Raw genomic sequence first — 18,123 nt, forward strand, 5'->3', positions numbered from 1 at the left:
TAAATATATATACATATATTCACGATTACTACATACACATTAGTGATTCAAAAAAAAATTTTTTTTTTCGTTTGGTACTCGGAAAAATAGGTTCCTTGATACCTCTAAGAAAGCCTCTCCAAACTGTGTTTTTAATTGTAACGGGAAGGTCCTATATATATTTATATATCGGATAGAAAAATTAATATCTCGCTTCCAACTACTTGAAAAAATATCTTGTTCCATAGTTTTGTAGGAAATTGAATGCTCTACAAAAAAGGCCCCCTATGATTTTTTCGTAAACCCAAACGTTTAAAAGATATTAACAGTTATTAAACATATAAGCTTTCTTAGAGGTGTCTAGGAACCTATTTCCACCTTAATATGCATTGATGTTTGACGATGAATATCTCGTAAACGCTTAACTTAATCGAAAAATCATATGAGACCATTTTTATTGAGCAGTAAATTTCCTACAAAACTATGAGTTTCATCATTCATAATAATTTTTTTTCATTGAGTTATAAAATTCATAAGAAATAAAAAATTTTCCCAAAAATAATCAAACTTTAACTGTTAATATCTTTTAAACGTTTGGGTTTACGAAAAAATCATAATAAACCTTTTTTGTAGAGCATTCAATTTCCTACAAAAACTAAGGAACAAGATATTTTTTCAAGTTGTTGGAAGCGAGATATTAATTTTTCTATCTGATAATAAGAAAAAATAGAAAACTGTATGTAGGAGGACCTTCCCGTTACAATTAAAAACTAAATAAAAATAATTTTTTTTTTGAATCACTCTAATACACATATACAATAAAAGTAAAAATATATGCATATCGAACAAATATTGCACACCGTCATGGCGAATAACAATATTTATACATAGATCGCTTTCAGAATCTTCTTCTTCATCTTCAGTGGTGCTAATATGCCACCAGATTGTTGTTAGCGCTGTCAACGTGTCAACGCTCCCATATACGCAAAATAGCACGTCGATCCTAACAGGGATCTCACTTGGAACGCCGTTCCGTTGTTTTACCTGCAATTTCCATGTAATAGATCATAAGACCCTTGAGATTCATGGGTACCGTCCTGGAACGTAAGATGCCAAAGGAGATCTACCACAGTTTCATTCCAATTTGAGCAGAGCAAGGCTGCCGGCTCTGGCTAGGTCTTCGGCTTTGCAGTTATCAGAGCTATGACCAGGCACCCAAACGAGTCTGATGATGAAGGAGCTTGATACTACTTCTAGTAAAAACAGACCGCTACTTTAATATCAGTCACTTCTGCCTGAAAATATTTCACTGGTCCGGCAGCCCAAAACTAAGATTGACGTGGAGCTCCTCACAGAAAACTCCCTATCCAACCTTCCCTGCTAACTTCAATCCATTTGTGAAAAATGTTACAGCGCCTCCTCAGTCTCTCCAACGTTTGAAATAGAAGCGGGGAAAGGCCTGAAATCCGATTATTGGATCGTAATATTTTTACATTTTTACTTCAATTTTGTTGGTTACAGTTCCTGATTAAGCTTTAAAAGATCATACCTTAAAGTATTCCTATAAAACGGTTTACAGTAACCAGTATTACTTTATTACATATAATATTTTCACGGTTTATTGCCTTGTGTGCCTTGTGGGCATTTGCGTGGATTTATCTCTGGACAAGTGTTTAAAGTGGCGGCAGTATTCCCTTGCTTGTATTGCATAGCGCTGTTGTCGCAACTGTTGCATTGCTTGCAGTCATATTTTGCAACGTCCTATTCAAACAATATAGTGTTTCCCTCGGTAGAAGCCTCCATTCTTCTTTTATACATACTACAGCGGGTGCTATAGTCACATTCACAGTAATGTACGCGAGTGCGCCCCACATAAATGGCTATCACGCTCGACTGCCTGCCAGCGCTTTGAGTTGAACAGCAAAACTTAAGTGTTTATGAATGCCATTGTTTAAAATGCAATTGAAACAAAAAGATTGCAGAAGTAACTGAAACTGACGCCAATGAAAGGCGCGAGTAGAAAGAGATAAAGGGAAAGGTATGGAAGAGTTGTGAATGAATGAATGTTGTACTGTGCTGTAGCGTGAAATTGTGTTGCGGCTATTTCACACTCAATGCGAGCACTCAATTATGCTTTAAAGCAATTGTCAGCAAAATTCAACAATTTAGTAGTTGAAGTTATAATTTGGCTATCAGAAGCCCTTAATAGGATTATTATTAAATACCATAAAATCAAATACGGTACCTTTATATATATGAAATCATTAGATTTTGAATTTTAGAAATTTGAAATTTTATTCTAATTTTAATAAATAATTCAGTGTCAGGCAGACATTTACATAATTATATTATTAGTATTATGTGGTTGACTGATTTGAGGTATTTAAAATGCTGAAAATTCAAACCCTCTCTGCGCGTTATTGCGTCAAATAAAACTTGTAAAGGGTGTTTTTTTAGATGTGCGATTTTTAGTGAAAACCCCAATAAGTCCCTCCGCAATTGCGCTTAACTATTGGAACTGTGCTCATCCACTTTATAAACAGTTTTGCGGAAGGATTGATGATAATCCACAACCAATTGGACGTCGTTACATCTTCAAAAAACCATTATTTGGTGTGCTTTATGGGCAGAGGGATTTTTTGGTCCATGTTTCTTCAAAAGTAAAGCCGGCCACAATCCACAGTTTTAGAGTCTATGAGGAATGTCATAGAGCCATTATAAAAGACTTTTTGATGTCTGAATTGGAAGGTGTTAATGTGGACGACCATTGGTTTCAACATGCTACATACCATACAGCCAAAGAAACAACCAATTTATTGAAGAAAACTTTTGGTAAATTATTCATGTTGTGGGCCTAGGCGTGGCCTTCAAGATGGCGCGATTAAACACAGTTACTATATATTTTGTGGGATTATATGAAGTAGTCTACGTAGATAAGTCCAAGACGACTGACATACAACCCCAGTTGCTTCAAAAAGTGATCGAAGAAGAATTGTAGAATTGGAATTCTTGACTGAATTTTATTCGGCGGTCACTTGCCCGAAATCATTTTTAACCCTCATCGAGACCCTCGGGTCTGGCCAGGCATATTTTGTTTTTAAATGTTATTTAAATATATTTAGAGTATAGCAAACGACTTGCGCTTCCAGGTAGCTTTCTAGAATTTTATTATCTATAGAATGCAGAAAAAAATCAAGGATATCGTATCAAAAAAGACGAAAAAAGGATATTATAATATTACACCTTAGTGCACCAATGGTGCTTGGCTAGACCCCATATATGTATTTTGTATGAAAATATATGAACTTTGATATGTTTCTATCACTTCGCACGGTTGATTTATCTGTTTTCATGTTCGTTACATGTCCAATGGTTTGTATGTTTATCTAGGTCAAATACTTTAGCCGCTAGAGCGTTTCAAAGGTTAAGAAAAATGTAATTTTTCTCAAAATGTTAAGTATATCAGACCGTTGGTCTCGACCAGGGTTAAACCAAATAGTACACTCTCAACTTTAAAATGAAGCTAAATTCATGGACAAAACACTAAATTATATGAGTTTTATTTCTTCTTCTAAACGAAATGTCTAAAATAACACCCTTTATACACATGCTCTTTCAAAATCAAGAGCATGTGCCACAGAAGATTGAACAGAGCGGGTAAAAGTGCATATTTGCATATGAAATATATTTGATTGATGAAAGTAATGTAATTTCAAGCCAAATTTAAAATTGTTCAGTGTCATTTTTAAATCTTTCAACACAATGGCTTTAAATAAGGATTTTTGGCTAAGAGGATGTACATAAGTTACTTATAACTTCTTTTCCATTCGTTGCCCAATTATATATGTATTAACTGCTTTATTTTCGAGCGCACTATTCAGGAAAATTTGGGAAAATCTCGAAACATAAATCAATGCAATTAACAATGTTTAAATGAACTCGATTGGAAACTTCATTAAGAGTCACCGTAAATAAACAGCTTACAATTCAGCATAAAATCCACTACCCATTAAACCCACTGAAGTTTCTGCATACTATCAACTAAAGAGCAACGCTCAACTTCTGTGCTTCTAGTATTTCACAGCTTTATGTTTATGGGGTTTATTGAAATTAATCAATTACAATACCCTCCATGTGTGGGTATTGGAAAACTCGCCCAAATGATCCCACACATCGAAAACAATTACTAAACAAAACTGTGAAGTCTTTCGCCTGTTCCGAAAAAGTTAAAAATAGTGGAAGCGGTGCGAGATCATAGCAAAGCAGCAGCTAAAATTAATTCTGCATATGCAAGATATGAACAAAACACTAATTACTTCACCAAACCCACCTAAATATGCGTTCAAAGCTCTACAGATAAAGGTCACGAATATCATAGTTTTGTAGTTGGAAAATCCAAAGAAAGTAACACAAGCGAGCTTAACGTAGTTTGGCTTTTACCACAATGCATGGCGAAGTGGTTCTAGAGATTTGCTGATTGCAAATTGAACATTTTGCTGCAACGACGGATTGACGTAGCTGCAGGAAAGTCGAACTTCACATCTACAAAATCAATGGATGGCAACGGTAGTTAAGCGAATGAGGAATTGCTAAAGAGTGGATAAAAATTAACAAACTTTACTGCAACAAATAATATTGATGTTCACTTCAAAATGACGGAGTTTAAGCAAATGCCTAACATTCAATCGAGGGTTGTCTGCTAAAATTGTTTCTACGGTATGTAAATTTTCCGCACGTTCAGTAGCAAATACTAATTGAATCGGTTTCATATGTAGAAGTGATAGTCATTTACCAGAACAATTTGAGAATTGAGTACGAATAATTGTCTAGCTACCATAATGACCATCTCGTAAGATTTTTGGTTATGAAAGATATTTCGATTTGTATGAATGTATATGTATTAACTCCGCCAGTAAAAAACAAGATATGTATGAATGTGACAAAGGCCATTATTATTATATCAGAAAATCAAATTTGACAGATGTCATTTGTGTAATTATTGTGAGTCCCAATGCAAACTGAAAATGTTTTATGACAGATGAGGGAGGCGTAGGATTATGAGAATGAAGGATATTCAAAGTATTTACAATACGATGTAGATAAATTTACTTAATATAAGGGCAGCCGTTGCTTCTTATAAAATTATGGGGTTAAATTATAGGTAGGTAGGGTACTGCTTTCTGAGACTCAATTAGCGCTGGATGCGCCATATTGATACACTATGGTAGGAGATTATAATCTTGCTATTCCGTTTCATTGTTGTGCTCAAACCGTTTGGTGCTCTTAATGAAACTACTTATATCTGTTATCCTTTTAGTAGACGGCGAATATCGCATTCGACGGAACGATGAGCTGTATGAGTTATACGACAAAAACACTGCACCTCTGAAAGCCGGGAGAAGCAGATGAAGAGGAAGACCTCCACTTCGTTGGAAAGAGCAGATGGAGAAGAACCTGGCTTCGCTTGGAATCTCCAATGGGAGCCACCTTGCGAAAAGAAGAAACGGCTGGCGCGCTGTTGTTAACTCGGCTATAATCGCGTAAGAGGTGTCTACGCCAGTAAAGAAAAAATGATGCCGGTGATCTAAACGTCAATGGCGATTGTTAACGAGCCATGATAACCGAAGATTTGATGCTTGAAATTTAAGCTTGCATGTGGGCGATATTTGATTTCAATTCGACGGCGCATTTCCTACACATCGCATCAATCAATGAATTTATTAAGAGAACACTTCCGTGAGCAGATAACTTCACGTTTTGGGTCGGTATATAGGCCACTAAGTTCGTATAAATTCACACTGTTAGTCTTTTTCCTGTGAGGATATGTAAGTCTAAGATCTATGCCTACAATCCCGCATCGATTGAGGCCTTGGAGAAAAACATCACGCGCGTCATTCGTCAGTTACCAGTTGAAATGCTTGAACGAGTCATTGAAAATTGGACTGAAAGGATGGACCATCTGAGACGTAGCCGCGGCTAACATTTCAAAGAGATAATATTCAAAAATAAACTCCGAAGAATGCTATTTCGAATGATAATATACTTTCTCCATTAAATCTGAAATTTTTGTGTTTTTATTTTAAAAAAGTAGGATACCTCGAAATGGATCACCTTACCTAACCTGATTTTCAAAATAATTGTTTTTATCTTCTTTTCTCTTTTCTATTATAATTATTTTTCATACTTGCCTTTAGAAGATTTTTCTGACGGTCCGCAGCCATTTTATGGCGTATAAAAACTAATACCCTTTTAATTGCCATACTAATCTGCTGCCACTTTTCCATAAATATATAAGTCACATATACATAGGTGTACCGTATTACACGCTTACTGCTAGGTGGCTATTGTTTATGGCTTGTTGAGAACTTCGCGGGCGCGCGTTGTTTGCTGTTTAGATACGTAATACCCTCGGAACTTATTGTGTCTGTTACTCAACTTTAATTCATCAATAAATGTCACAATTGTTACAAGATAATCCTGGTGAATTGGTTGGCTGTTTGATTGATATTTGATAAAATTGCGTAGCTGTTTAAGATAATTTCTTTTAATTCTTTTATTTATTGTAGATCACTTTTTTAATATTCCACATTACATAACGAGCACAATTGGAATAAAACACCTCAAATTCGAACCCAATAATTTAAGTCTGGATAGAATACAAAATGCTCTAATAACTCCATTTTATGTTTCTTTTGAGTTGATATTGGGGATTCTGATACTTCTTCTTCTTCTTAATTGGCGTAGACACCGCTTACGCGATTATAGCCGAGTTAACAACAGCGCGCCAGTCGTTTCTCCTTTTCGCTACGTGGCGCCAATTGGATATTCCAAGCGTAGCCAGGTCCTTCTCCACTTGGTCCTTCCAACGGAGTGGAGGTCTTCCTCTTCCTCTGCTTCCCCCGGCGGGTACAGCGTCGAATACTTTCAGAGCTGGAGTGTTTTCGTCCATCCGGACAACATGACCTAGCCAGCGTAGCCGCTGTCTTTTAATTCGCTGAACTATGTCAATGTCGTCGTATATCTCGTACAGCTCATCGTTCCATCGAATGCGATATTCGCCGTGGCCAACGCGCAAAGGACCATAAATCTTTCGCAGAACTTTTCTCTCGAAAACTCGCAATGTCGACTCATCAGTTGTTGACATCGTCCAAGCCTCTGCACCATATAGCAGGACGGGAATTATGAGCGACTTATAGAGTTTGGCTTTTGTTCGTCGAGAGAGGACTTTACTTTTCAATTGCCTACTCAGTCCGAAGTAGCACCTGTTGGCAAGAGCAATCCTGCGTTGGATTTCCAGGCTGACATTGTTGGTGGTGTTAATACTGGTTCCTAAATAGACGAAATTATCTACAACTTCAAAGTTATGACTGTCAACAGTGACGTGAGTGCCAAGTCGCGAGTGCGACGACTGTTTGTTTGATGACAGGAGATATTTCGTCTTACCCTCGTTCACTGCCAGACCCATTTGTTTTGCTTCCTTGTCTAGTCTGGAGAAAGCAGAACTAACGGCGCGGGTGTTAAGGCCGATGATATCAATATCATCAGCATACGCCAGCAGCTGTACACTCTTATAAAAGATGGTACCTTCTCTACTAAGTTCTGCAGCTCGAACTATTTTCTCCAGAAGCAGGTTGAAAAAGTCACACGATAGGGAATCGCCTTGTCTGAAACCTCGTTTGGTATCGAACGGCTCGGAGAGGTCCTTCCCGATTCTGACGGAGCTCTTCGTGTTGCTCAGCGTCAGTTTACACAGCCGTATTAGTTTTGCGGGGATACCAAATTCAGACATCGCGGCATAGAGGCAGTTCCTTTTCGTGCAGTCGAAAGCAGCTTTGAAATCGACGAAGAGGTGGTGTGTGTCGATTCTCCTTTCACGGGTCTTTTCCAAGATTTGGCGCATGGTGAATATCTGGTCGGTTGTTGATTTTCCAGGTCTAAAGCCACACTGATAAGGTCCAATCAGTTTGTTGACGGTGGGCTTTAATCTTTCACTCAATACGCTCGATAGAACCTTATATGCGATGTTGAGGAGGCTAATCCCACGGTAGTTGGCGCAGATTGTGGGGTGTCCTTTTTTATGGATTGGGCATAGCACACTTAAATTCCAATCGTTGGGCATGCTTTCGTCCGACCATATTTTACAAAGAAGCTGATGCATGCACCTTATCAGTTCTTCGCCGCCGTGTTTGAATAACTCGGCCGGCAATCCGTCGGCCCCTTCCGCTTTGTTGATCTTCAGGCGGGCAATTGCTATTCGAACTTCTTCATGGTCGGGTAATGGAACGTCTGCTCCATCGTCATCGATTGGGGAATCGGGTTCGCTTTCTCCTGGCGTTGTGCATTCACTGCCATTCAGCAGGCTGGAGAAGTGTTCCCTCCATAATTTAAGTATGCTCTGGGCATCGGTCACTAGATCACCTTTGGGGGTTCTACAAGAGTATGCTCCGGTCTTGAAACCTTCTGTAAGCCGCCGCATTTTTTCGTAGAATTTTCGAGCATTACCCCTGTCGGCCAGCTTATCAAGCTCTTCATACTCACGCATTTCGGCCTCTTTCTTTTTCTGTCTGCAGATGCGTCTCGCTTCCCTCTTCAATTCTCGGTATCTATCCCATCCCGCACGTGTTGTGGTCGATCGTAACGTTGCGAGGTAGGCAGCCTGTTTTCTCTCCGCTGCGGCGCGGCACTCCTCGTCGTACCAGTTGTTCCTTTGCACTTTCCGAAAACCAAGGGTTTCGGATGCAGCTGTACGTAAGGAGTTTGAAATGCCGTCCCACAGTTCCCTTATACCGAGTTGTTGATGAGTGCTCTCAGAGAGCAGGAGTGCAAGCCGAGTAGAAAATCGTTCGGCAGTCTGTTGTGATTGCAGCTTTTCGACGTGGAACCTTCCTTGTGTTTGTTGGCGTGCGTTTTTTGCTGCACAGAGGCGGGTGCGAATCTTGGCTGCAACAAGATAGTGGTCCGAGTCGATGTTAGGACCTCGGAGCGCACGCACATCTAAAACACTGGAGACGTGTCTTCCGTCTATCACAACATGATCGATCTGGTTGGTAGTTTTTCGATCCGGAGACAGCCAGGTAGCTTGATGAATTTTTTTGTGCTGGAATCTAGTACTACAGATAACCATATTTCGGGCCCCAGCGAAGTCGATCAGCCTCAACCCATTTGGGGATGTTTCCTCGTGGAGGCTGAATTTACCGACCATAGTGCTAAAGATACCTTCTTTGCCCACCCTGGCGTTAAAGTCGCCAAGCACGATTTTGACATCGTGGCGGGGGCATCTCTCATAAGTGCGTTCCAAGCACTCATAAAAGGCATCTTTGGTGACATCGTCCTTCTCATCCGTCGGAGCGTGGGCGCAGATCAGCGATATGTTGAAGAACCTCGCTTTGATGCGGATTGTGGCTAGACGTTCATTCACCGGAGTGAATGATAGTACTCGGCGACGGAGTCTCTCTCCCACCACGAATCCCACACCAAACTTGCGCTCCTTTATATGGCCACTGTAGTAAATGTCACAAGGACCTACTCGTCTTTGTCCTTGTCCCGTCCATCGCATTTCTTGGACGGCGGTGATGTCAGCCTTTATTTTCACGAGGACATCAACCAGCTGGGCAGCGGCACCTTCCCAATTAAGGGACCGGACATTCCAGGTGCATGCCCTTAAATCGTAGTCCTTATTTCGTTTGCCGTGGTCGTCATCAAAAGGGGGGTCTCTCATCCGAGGCTGGTTGTTACTGTTCATTGGGGTAGGCTTTTTACGTGGCGGGTCCCAAACCCAGCGCACAACCCTATGCAGGGGATGTTTCGCCTTCTCACTTTAGCTCACCTTCGAACGGATGTTCTTAGGCTAACCAGAGGATACTTGGTCAAAGACCGGAAGTCGTGGGCTGCTTGAGTCATATGTAAAAGAATCGTTTCTGGCCACTCCCAAGTGAATGGCGATCAGAGAACTTTCCTCACTTGCGTGAACTTCTACACATGACCCCATCCTTCTGATACTGTTTGGTGATTTTAATCCTGAACCACTTCAGAAATGTTGTCTAATCGTCACGTCTCGCCCTTTTCAATGAAGAAGTATCTTGGTAATTTGAAAATGCAGCATCACTGGAATATTTAATATATTCCACTTTTTAAGGAAAACTTATAAAGTGCCATAACTAAGCACTAAAAAAGATTTAGAACAGTAGTTTAGCACAAGGGATCGCACTAGTGAGGGGCAACTGTGGGAAAGTTTAATGTACATATCTTCTAAATCACAAAAGCTATAACAATTAAGTTTGCTAAACGCTAATATTATAAAAACTCCTAACGACAATGTGAAAATGGATAAAATTGGAAGATAACCCTACTCACTCCCCATGTAAAGGTACTGTTCAAAACTATTAAAAGCGTAATAAATCAATAATAAAATCGCTAGAGACATTTAATTTTACCTTCGAGGCGGTAAAAGAGGGCTTTAAGGGGAGCCGGTGAAAATTTTTACGATGGGCTTGGCACCGCCCACTTTTTTGTGAAATCACATATCTCGACACTTGGCAGAGCGATTTCGACTAAATTTACTACAAAGAATTTTCCCCACATTCCCATATAACAGTACGAAAACGGTCGAATTCGGACCACAACCTCGCCTACTTACTATATAAAACAATTTTAAATTTCACTTGATTCTTTCACTTTCCAGTTCACAAATCAAGAAGTAATTAATAGAACGGAATAAAATTTTGCACTAATAATTCCTATACTACCAAAACTATTCAAGCTCCTAGATACCGAATATGTGGACCCCAGTATCTATAGTTGACTTTTGACCGAAGATATAGCTCAATATGTGAGATATACATTTGAATTTCAGAGAGAATCCTTTTCTGTTAATAATAATTCTGTATATCAAAAATGGGCTGAATCGGGTCAATACTTCCCTGAATATACCTAATATAATGATTTTCGAACTTCTAGGTGAATTTATTATTGAATATGTCGGTCAATATTCTCAATGAAATTGAGAGAACGTGTTTTATTCATAACAGTATATCTTTGTGCCTAAAATAGATTCAATTGAGGGAAAACTAGACTTACCATAACTGTTATCAGGATTTTCGAACATCCGGCTGACATTACTCCATATGATGGAGTATGTGAGGTACCTTAATGAAACCCAGAGAACATTTTTTTTAGTAGGTGTCATGATAATACAACACCATACAATGATTTAATATTTATTTATTATTTATAAGTATATACATATGTATACAATTATTTGAATTTCGATCCGTTGGTTGACGTATACCTTAAGGTATTTCCAGAATATTGCAAGAGTAAAAAATGTTCGGTTGCTCCCGAACCTAGCCTATTTTTACTTGTTTTTATTTAAATTTAAGAAATCGCATTAATCTTTGTTTCTATTTTCAATTGCAGGTACGTATGGATATATGCATATGCCCAAAGTCAATAATGTAAGTTGAATTATTTAAAAAATATATGTTAGATTTAATACTATACATATCATAGCAGTATGAGCACATATTCTATCTACCAGAGAGATGGAAGTTTCAAGCTATTGAAAACTACAAGCCCTTAATCTATATCTATATCTATATCTATATCTATATCTATATCTATATCTATATCTATATCTATATATCTATATCTATATCTATATCTATATCTATATCTATATCTATATCTATATCTATATCTATATCTATATCTATATCTATATCTATATCTATATCTATATCTATATCTATATCTATATCTATATCTATATCTATATCTATATCTATATCTATATATATCTATATCTATATCTATATCTATATCTATATCTATATCTATATCTATATCTATATCTATATCTATATCTATATCTATATCTATATCTATATCTATATCTATATCTATATCTATATCTATATCTATATCTATATCTATATCTATATCTATATCTATATCTATATCTATATCTATATCTATATCTATATCTATATCTATATCTCAATCTATATCTATATCTATATCTATATCTATATCTATATCAGCACAATCGTTTCTACTCAACAATAAAAGAATTTATTTGTGAATGCTCGATTATTCTAAATTTAAATGTTTAGTCCAGCACCTCTTTCTGCTCTTCGCATAGTAGTCTCTATAGAATTCCATTTGATCTTTTTGATGGACACCGACCTTATTATTGAATTCTTTGTCAAATGTAACGTGAATTACCTGCGGCATACTAATCAAAACAATTGAAAATTATTTTTCTGCGGAAACAGTTCATTGTTTGCTTGTTCTTTTGTTTTATACTCGTACTCGCAAATAAACTTATTCCTCCTGCAATCATGTCCAAAAATGTACTTACTACTCCTTCTCGCTTAAAATGGCATTGGTTTAAGAAAAAATTGTCGAAATATAAAACTCAAAATGATTGACGTTCTCTTAGATAAGAAGATGGAAATATATTTAGCATGCCAGGTAGATATGGTAATGCAATGCTTTCCAGCAAAATCTTGAGAATTTTGAAACTCTTTAGTGCATTAATAACGAGCAAAAAACATCCTCTCAAGAGTTACAATAATTATGCTGATATGTGTTTCCTCAATTTTTCCTGTTACCTTCGTAAATATTTAATGTTATGGTGATGTTTTTGAAGTACCAAAATACCGTAATTCGCAGCTCTATTGAATGTAAATACGATTTGATTGTCGATTTATATTATAGTTAGATACAAAATACTTTTATGAGAAATTTTTACTTAATGAGCCTAAATGCCGACTAAACGCGTTTTAAGAAAACGGACGGTAACCTGATATACTATGAGGCTTACTGAGGACTCGACTTTATATGTCGCTTTCTTAAAATACCTTTGATCCAACTTTTATGCAAAAGTTCGATGTCTATACTAAATGCAAAAGAACAAATTTGTGTCCTTTAGCAATTACAAACATATTCCCTACAAATGTTTCTACAAAAATATCATATCAAACAGCGGATAATTGCTGAGTATTAAATTCTATCACAAGAAAATTGAAATGTTACATCAATATAACTTTATTTTTTCCACTTAAAAGATTGAATGTCGCTGTAAATTTTCTTTTAAACAAATTTGTACTAGGAGTGTGTGTATTCTGTGCTTTAGTTTGCCACCACCACCATTTTGTTGTTGTAATATGAAAACATAATAAATAATATTCCAAGTATATGCGCCAGGATGCATGCTGTATATACATAAAAATTAATATAACATGTGTGTATATTGCCACGATAACGTTTAAATTGCTTAAATGCTTTGGAAATTGCTTGTCGTTTGGAAATTATGTAAAGTATATGCAAACCTAATTGGCTGAGAATGCAGCGCACGAGCTTATTTATGCATATGCTCATAACTGTGAATACTAGTTTATTTATGCACATACTTTTGTCATGAACGTACAAGTTAACTTGAAGGAAGGTCTTGGTCTGAAGGAAGTTCACACATATACTAAACTAAAGGGAAATTAATGTTTAGACATAAAATATTGTTCTTATAATTTATTTAAATTAATATTAATTAATCAATATTTGCAAATGTTTAAGTAAAAATAAAGTGGTTCTCTTAAGGCTGTAAAGACTGTTAAGGCGCTGATTAACATTAAGGCTAACTGGAAAATTCATATCTATTTGAGGTTAATTGGTGTTGACGGTAACTGTAGCTTAATGTTTATGGGCAAGAAATGCGAAGATTCGTGCATTACTTTCGGGATACAAATAAGTTGTAGCAAATTATAAAAACGTATTGCCTCCATCTGTGAGTTATAGCGAATACTCGTATGAAAATGCTTGCAGTATAAAATCTCACTTAAAATGAAGAAGATATTAAGAATTATGCACATGGCAAAGTCAGATGGAGTGGCTGGCGCCATCAACAAGCACAAACATATGTCCTTTTTTCAACAGGATATAACATTTTTATTAAATTTTATTCAGAAATGTTGCCTTGATGATATAAGTTGCCATTCCAGATGACCGTCCTTTGTAATATTACTAATTGATTGATGTTAAACATATAAATAGAGAAAGTTGTAGTGACTTTATATTAAAATTTTGTTTAAGTCTGCTGTGAAGACATCCTTCATCTATTTCAATTCGCATTATGATTTCGCCTATGATCAGCTATCTCACAGACTATAACTGAGAACTGTATACATATACTTATATAGAAAACATTTGCATTTACGTTTTGATTTTTATGTTTCGTCTTACCCTTCTTAACGTTGGCTAGACGGCGCTTAGTTTTATACATGACTTCCAAGGGATTTATTTTCCATTTCAATTTTTATTCCGCGTTGTTATACTCCCGATCTTAATGGCGTTATGAGTTGAGTTCTGATATACTGTTTGCCCAATCGAAAAATCACGCTCACAAATTGACACTAAATGAAAGTATAAAATGGACACTTCAGGTGGCCGTATCTGTGTTCTGAAAATGTTTTAAAAAGTAGCCGTGGCCTGACCTTTAGTAGGTTTAATATACATATCTCCCAAACAGCTAAAGCTAAAATGACAAATTCGTTCAAGACAAATTTTTTCGGCATCCTTTCTGACAATATAAAAATTGGGAAATCGTATAAAAACACGCTAACTGCCTATGTAACTGTTGAGAACTACTAAAAGTGTGTTGCCTCATCATTTAACCTTTAGGTAATATACCATCTCTCTCAGGACACGCTCGGCCAATTGCAATCAAATTCAATAACAAAATAAACACTGCAACACAATCACACAAACACACAATCAGTGATATCAGTGATCAGTATCAAGGGTGATCCGTTTCGAGGTTCCTTACTTTTTTAAAGAAAAAACTCAGAAACTTCAAATTTAATTAGGAATGTTTATTATCATTCGATATAATATACTTAGGCATTTCTCCTCCATTGTTGGCCATGGCTACGCCTCATATTTTCGATGAAATTATCTGCCCACCGAAGTATTCTCTCAATAAATCCTTGATTGATAAGATGTGTGGGAAGCGGCACAATCTTGTTGAAACAAAATGTTACCGAGATCGCGAGCTTCAATTTCAAGCATCTAATAGTCAGTATTATGGCGCGATAGCGGCCTTTAACGGTAACGTTCACACCGGCTTCATTTTTTGAAAAAATATAGACCGATCTAATAACATCAAACCGTTGTTTTTTCTAGATGAAATGACAGCTTTTGAACCTCTTCAGGTCGTCCAAATGCAGCAATTTACATACCGATTGAGCAAGTAATGGGCCCCATCATTGAACATAATTTGAACCGGAGACGTCGGAAATTCTTGAAACTCTTCAATAACCCATAAAGCCGAATCGTCGAATCGACTCTTCACGGTCTTCGTGTACACTCTCAGCTCATATTCGGCCGAATATTATCCAATAATGAATGTGAATATTCGTAATAAAGTTGAACGATTTGAAAACGTTCTTCAGGCGATAGTCTTTCATTATGAACTGCCAAACAATACTGAACAAAAATAACATGACAGCAATACACGACTTACAAGTGGTCTGTCCAAAAAATGCTATTGGAAAAAGTACCTCTACTTGGATCACCTGTTATTATAGGAAGGCTGAGAGAGTCTTTCCCTGATAATAATGTATACAATCATGTCAATACTTCCTCTGGTATTACCTAACAAATAGGTTTTCATACTTCCCGTTGACTTTATACTTTATTTGTTTGTCAAATTGCTTGAATTCTTACTGCAATTTACAAAGTATGTTTTCTATTAGTACAGCCGAACTTAGCTCTTCCTTACTTGTACTGGTTTTTATTTATTGTCATGGTAAAAATGGTGAATTTTTAATCCTCTCTAGTGCCTGAGTGCTCACATCCGGCGTTTGTTGAGCTTTTATGATTTTTTTTAAATATTCCGTATGCGTACATTTGTACCTTTTAAGACTGTGCATTTTTTATGAATATAAAAACCTGACTAAAAAAAGGAAGTTTTTAGAAAAAAAAAATATTGTGGGAAACTCAAGAAAGGGATATATTTCAGACAACGCATTACCAAATATTATGTGCAAAGAATTATGGAACATAATGATTTTGAGTATTTCATTTTGAATATCTGAAAAATAAATAGGTACGTGTTCATAAATATATAAGCACTTATGCAAGAATATGAACAGCTTATATAAGTAAAGACGAACATATTTATATCGCTCTTACCGTAATACTCAGCTGCTAACCAACTGATTTTTTATTATCTTGTCGTTTTCAGCCCTTGTAGTAACTTTATAGCAATTAAAACTCATGAATAAAAAGTTATTTATATATAATATTTCACCAAGTGAAGGAGTTGGCTGTGGCGTATACGTAACGATGTTATTTAATCAGCTTTTATCTCTCTCTCTGCAGTTCATCGAATATTTAATGACTTTTGATTATGCATGAGTTTTTTTCGCAATTAAGACTTCATATTGCTATATTTGCGTTTCGTGGAAAATTCACTTAATTAATGATCTCAGCGCGTAACAATTTTCGCCTCCGGGCATTTAATTGGCATTTATCGACAGGCCCTTCAATGTGCGCATCATAAAAACAGTGCTTACAAACGTACAAACAAACAACAAAAAATAAAACAGTATGTAATCGGCTTAAAATTTAAAACGTAGACGAAGGCATGAAAATGAGTTCAGCAATATGGGTTGACAATTTGATTTGAGGGTTTCTTGCTAATTTGAAATCTCCGTTTTTCGTTAATCTTTTTCTGAAATTTTCCATTTTCAATTATTTAGGTGATTTAGTAATTATTTCAGGTATTATGCATAATTAAATTGAATACCATTACACTGCTCCCTTAATTGTAGCTGCGGACTAATTTATTTGAATTTATTAAAATACTGCATAGAAACTGGTATTTTCCAACATTGATTTTTACTACCAAAATTGACGCTTCGTTTTCTCACTCGCTGATTAGTTTCAATTTAATTCTACCCTTATTCAATTTTAACTTTATTATACTGTCGGTGTTGATGTAGCGATGTGTTCATTTCGTGTTGAATTTGTGTTGAGTGGGGTGATAGCATCTTTTCAAATTATGCCTAACTTGCAATACCTAAAACTTAGCTTACAACTTGTGTTGCCTTTTCTCCCTTTTCATTCGTCCACATCTGCTATCAGTGCTTAAAAGCATTAAGCTATATCGAAGATTTGCCGCTATTACTTTCACTATACACGAAATATTAAGGTTCTTAGCAACACATAGAAATTTTTTTATTTATGATTATTGAGAAGTTTGACTGTGGTTTCAGTGCTGGGAATTTCATAAAGCTCTCACCAAAACTCAGCACGCTTCAGAAAATTATGCTCAGTTTGTCAGTCTACTGGCAAATAGCTTAAGTTACTGGTTCTGCTAGCGCAAGCTGCGTATATACCTATATATTTAAGAGTATATATTCCATACACATTTTCAAATAAGGCATCTTCGTGCTATATGTATGGTACATGAGAATATGCCTCTTTTCATATGCTGTGATAAATTTAATGATTCATTATAAATCCATTTTTGACTTTCTGCTTAGCTCTTCAGTCAGCTGCAAAGAGGAAATTTGTGGTATCAGAAATATATAAGCGAGACTGTAGGTATTAATAAAACTTGTCCGTTAGATTTACACTTAATAATGGTATCATTACAAAAATGTATATGTATATGAGTTTTCTATATTTTTATTAATATCATGCGACTAATTTAAAATTAAAACTTGGGCGTAAAAATAAAAATGTAATTTTCGCTATACCATTTATTTGATAGTAGTAAAAATAAGGAAAAACTTTAATAAAAACTATAACCAATTAGGTTTGTAAAAGTATTACGCTAAGTCAATAAAACTAAACCTATTTTAATTTGTATTACGAAATTTAATATATTTATTTTATCGATTCATCGATTCGATTGCCATTGCAGTGAAAGAAAAGAGAAAAACTTTGCAGCTAATGTGCACCATTAGCGACACTTTCAGACTGTAATTATCACAGCAATGAGCATTTAGCACAGAAAACAGAAAAATACGTATGTGCTTATGCATTAATGAGTATGCGAGCAATCGAGCAAGTATTTGCTGTGCTACCCAGCAGATAAGTGCTTAAATCGGAGGGCAAATGCTGACAATGTATGTTTCAATA

The sequence above is a fragment of the Bactrocera neohumeralis genome, chromosome 5 (assembly GCF_024586455.1).
Source record: "Bactrocera neohumeralis isolate Rockhampton chromosome 5, APGP_CSIRO_Bneo_wtdbg2-racon-allhic-juicebox.fasta_v2, whole genome shotgun sequence".
In the NCBI taxonomy this organism is placed as follows: Eukaryota; Metazoa; Arthropoda; class Insecta; order Diptera; family Tephritidae; genus Bactrocera; species Bactrocera neohumeralis.